The sequence below is a fragment of the Populus nigra genome, chromosome 2 (assembly GCF_951802175.1).
Source record: "Populus nigra chromosome 2, ddPopNigr1.1, whole genome shotgun sequence".
Taxonomy (NCBI): Eukaryota; Viridiplantae; Streptophyta; class Magnoliopsida; order Malpighiales; family Salicaceae; genus Populus; species Populus nigra.
The window spans coordinates 5069368-5074367 of NC_084853.1; positions in this window are offsets into that span (position 1 = coordinate 5069368).

Below are 5000 nucleotides of genomic sequence, written 5' to 3' on the forward strand. Positions count from 1 at the left end.
CAATAAGTGTCATTGAAGCTCTGGCAGGGGGAGACACTACTAGGTCCCAGCTGTCACCCCCCCTCTAAAAAATTCATTTCTTGGTATTTTGAGCTGAAATTTTGCACAGAGGTTGGCAAAAATCCAATCCAACTTTATTAATTTTTCCAGAATTTTTCGAGGTCGGGAAGTATTTTTTTTTATTTTCCTACCATTAAAAATCGAGGAAATCGGAAAAAATAGGAACCGGCTCGGAATGACCCCAAATTCAGTGGGCAGCCTCATAAAAATATGGCTGATTTTACTGGATTGATTTCATGTGGAAAGCACGACGTTTTGTTGTAGGAATGCGGGAACCCCGGCGGCTCGCCTGCCGCGGCCAGCGACGTCGGGCTGGCCCCTGCAGCGCCTAGCCTCTCCCACGCGGGGGGCAGGCCAGAGCGCGGGGGGCCAGGGCCCGAAGGCAGCCCCCCCGCGGGCGAGAGAGCAAGCCAGCAGGGGCTGTCGCCTGCCGCGGCCAGCGACGTCGGGCTGGCCCCTGCAGCGCCTAGCCTCTCCCACGCGGGGGGCAGGCCAGAACGCGGGGGGCCAGGGCCCGAAGGCAGCCCCCCCGCGGGCGAGAGAGCAAGCCAGCAGGGGCTGTCGCCTGCCGCGGCCAGCGACGTCGGGCTGGCCCCTGCCGCGGCCAGCGATGTCGGGCTGTCGCCTGCCGCGGCCAGCGACGTCGGGCTGGCCCCTGCAGCGCCTAGCCTCTCCCACGCAGGGGGCAGGCCAGAACGCGGGGGGCCAGGGCCCGAAGGCAGCCCCCCCGCGGGCGAGAGAGCAAGCCAGCAGGGGCTGTCCGCGCGTCGCGCAGCGCGGCATGGCTGCGGGGGCCGCGCGCGCGCGCGCCAAGCGCCCAAGGGCCCCCAAGGGCCCCAGGCCCTCAGGCCCCAGCGCCCCAGCGCCCAGCGCGGGCGGGCGCGCGCGCGCGTGTGGTCTTTGAGGGGCGCCGGCCTGGTGGCTCCCTAAAGAGCAATAAGTGTCATTGCAGCTCTGGCAGGGGGAGACACTACTAGGTCCCAGCTGTCACCCCCCCTCTAAAAAATTCATTTCTTGGTATTTTGAGCTGAAATTTTGCACAGAGGTTGGCAAAAATCCAATCCACCTTCATTAATTTTCCCAGAATTTTTCGAGGTCGGGAAGTATTTGTTTTAATTTTCCTACCATTAGAAATCGAGTAAATCCGCAAAACTAGGAACCGGCCCGGAATGACCCCAAATTCAGTGGGCAGCCTCATAAAAATATGGCTGATTTTACTGGATTGGTTTCATGTGGAAAGCACGACGTTTTCTTGTAGGAATGCGGGAACCCCGGCAGCTCGCCTGCCGCGGCCAGCGACGTCGGGGACGCTGGCCTGCGCTGTCGAGCCCGCGAGGGCTGTCTCCGCGGCAGGCCCCCCCTGAACGGGGCACGACAGGCCACCGCGCTGGCTCGTCCAGCGTCGACAGTCCCTCGTCCAGGTTTCAGATCGCGCCAAGTCGAACCCATGACCTGCTCAAGCCATCGTGCGCTGCCGAATTCGCATCTGCGTGTAGGCTGCCATTCCACGCGGCAGCCCCTGTTTTCGTCAGCGTGCCCCCCTGATGAATTTTCCTGCCTGGCCCAGTCCAGCGTCCAGCCCCTGTTCGTCGAAAAATCTGCGCTGCCGATTTTCCACGCGGCAGCCCCTCTTTTCGTCAGCGTGCCCCCCTGACGAATTTTCCTGCCTGGCCCGGCCAGTCCAGCCCCTGTTCGTCGAAAAATCTGCGCTGCCGATTTTCCACGCGGCAGCCCCTCTTTTCGTCAGCGTGCCCCCCTGACGAATTTTCCTGCCTGGCCCGGCCGGTCCAGCATCCAGCCCCTGTTCGTCGAAAAATCTGCGCTGCCGATTTTCCACGCGGCAGCCCCTGTTTTCCTCAGCGTGCCCCCCTGACGAATGTTCGTCGAAAAATCTGCGCTGCCGATTTTCCACGCGGCAGCCCCTCTTTTCGTCAGCGTGCCCCCCTGACGAATGTTCGTCGAAAAATCTGCGCTGCCGATTTTCCACGCGGCAGCCCCTCTTTTCGTCAGCGTGCCCCCTGACGAATTTTCCTGCCTGGCCCAGTCCAGCGTCCAGCCCCTGTTCGTCGAAAAATCTGCGCTGCCGATTTTCCACGCGGCAGCCCCTCTTTTCGTCAGCGTGCCCCCCTGACGAATTTTCCTGCCTGGCCCGGCCGGTCCAGCATCCAGCCCCTGTTCGTCGAAAAATCTGCGCTGCCGATTTTCCACGCGGCAGCCCCTGTTTTCCTCAGCGTGCCCCCCTGACGAATGTTCGTCGAAAAATCTGCGCTGCCGATTTTCCACGCGGCAGCCCCTCTTTTCGTCAGCGTGCCCCCCTGACGAATGTTCGTCGAAAAATCTGCGCTGCCGATTTTCCACGCGGCAGCCCCTCTTTTCGTCAGCGTGCCCCCTGACGAATTTTCCTGCCTGGCCCAGTCCAGCGTCCAGCCCCTGTTCGTTGAAAAATCTGCGCTGCCGATTTTCCACGCGGCAGCCCCTCTTTTCGTCAGCGTGCCCCCCTGACGAATTTTCCTGCCTGGCCCGGCCAGTCCAGCCCCTGTTCGTCGAAAAATCTGCGCTGCCGATTTTCCACGCGGCAGCCCCTCTTTTCGTCAGCGTGCCCCCCTGACGAATTTTCCTGCCTGGCCCGGCCGGTCCAGCCCCTGTTCGTCGAAAAATCTGCGCTGCCGATTTTCCACTCCGCAGCCCCTGTTTTCGTCAGCGTGGCCCCCTGACGAATTTTCCTGCCTGGCCCGGCCAGTCCAGCGCCCAGCCCCTGTTCGTCGAAAAATCTGCGCTGCCGATTTTCCCCGACGAACCTGCAGCTGCACAAATCCGCGCTGCCACTGCCCCATTGTCTGGACCAACAATCTTTTCCATCAAGCCCTGGACTATAAATCGTCCAGACTCATCGCCAGCACCCGCTGCCGATTCTGCCGACTTTGCCGATTTCGTCGGCGCTGCCGATTCCAACACTGCCCGCCGTGCCTGAACCAGCGTTGTTTCGTCAGCGTGTCCCCTTGACGAATTTCCCTGCCTGGCCTGGACAGTCCATCTTCCAGCCCATGTTCATCGAAAAATCTGCGCTGCCGATTTCCCCGACGAACCTGCAGCTGCACAAATCTGCGCTGCCGATTTCCCCCCCTGTCGGCATGGCTGCCGCTGCCCCGATGTCCAGACCAACAGTCTTTTTTGTCGACTTTGCCGATTTTGTCCGCGCTGCCGATTCCAACACTACCCCCTGCATCCAAACCAGCATTGTTTCGTCAGCTCTTCCCCTGACGATTTTAGCCCTGTAACAAACAGTAGGCCTCCAATCCCGCCAACGGGAGCCAAGTTGATAGGGAAGAGAATTGAATGACGCGCCTGGTCCTCGCACCCCGCCACCCGAGGGGCCTTTTTCCCGGCAGCCTCTGAAAAACTCTAGCTTTCACGGTCCTCGCCGCCCCTCACCACCATGGCAGGCCTCTAATCCCACCCATCAGCAGTTGTAGCCGATAGGGCAGTGATTTGAATGACGCGTCGCGGGCCTCCGGGTCATCTCACCCGGCCATTAATTGGAGCGTTTTTGGCTGGCCGAGGATGGGGGGATGGATCTCTTCTTCCGAAAAAGCAAACAGTACATCGGGAGTTATGTTGACGGGGCATGGAATTGAATGACCCGTCGCGGGCCGTCGGGTCATCTCACCCGGCCATCCCGGGGAGCGTTTTTCCCGGCAGCATCGGGGAAACTCTTGCTTTCACTGCCCGCTGCCCAAGTCCCCACTCGCATCGGCCCCCCGCGCCAACAAGCCAACGCTGCCGAATCGGCAGACACTGCTGCCGAATCTGCCGACACTGCCCCGCGGGCTGCCACTGCCCCAGTGTCTAAACCAGCGGTCTTTCTCATCGAGCCTTGGACTATCCAGTCCGTCCTGACTCATCGCCAGCACCTGCTGCCGATTCTGCCGACTTTGCCGATTTTCTCGGCGCTGCCGATTCCAACACTGCGCCCACCGTGTCTGAACCAGCGCTGTTTCGTCAGCGTGTCCCCTCGACGAATTTTCCTGCCTGGCCTGGACAGTCCACCGTCCAGCCCGTGTTCGTCGAAAAATCTGCGCTGCCGATTCTGCCGACTTTGCCGATTTCGTCGGCGCTGCCGATTCCAACACTGCCCGCCGTGCCTGAACCAGCGCTGTTTCGTCAGCGTGTCCCCTCGACAAATTTTCCTGCCTGGCCTGGACAGTCCATCGCCCAGCCCATGTTCGTCGCAAAATCTGCGCTGCCGATTTTCCCCGACGAACCTGCAGCCGCACAAATCTGCGCTGCCGAATCTGCCGACACTGTCCCGCGGGCTGCCACTGCCCCAGTGTCTAAACCAGCAGTCTTTCTCGTCGAGCCTTGGACTATCCAGCCCGTCCAGACCCATCGCCAGCACCCGCTGCCGATTCTGCCGACTTTGCCGATTTCGTCGGCGCTGCCGATTCCACCACTGCCCGCCGTGCCTGAACCAGCGCTGTTTCGTCAGCGTGTCCCCTCGATGAATTTTCCTGCATGGCCCGGCCAGTCCAGCGTCCAGCCCATGTTCGTCGAAAAATCTGCGCTGCCGATTCTGCCGACTTTGCCGATTTCGTCGGCGCTGCCGATTCCAACACTGCCCGCCGTGCCTGAACCAGCGCTGTTTCGTCAGCGTGTCCCCTCGACAAATTTTCCTGCCTGGCCTGGACAGTCCATCGTCCAGCCCATGTTCGTCGAAAAATCTGCGCTGCCGATTTTCCCCGACGAACCTGCAGCCGCACAAATCTGCGCTGCCGAATCTGCCAACACTGTCCCGCGGGCTGCCACTGCCCCAGTGTCTCAACCTGCGGTCTTTCTCGTCGAGCCTTGGACTATCCAGCCCGTCCAGACCCATCGCCAGCACCCGCTGCCAATTCTGCCGACTTTGCCGGTTTCATCGGCGCTGCCGATTCCAACACTGCGCC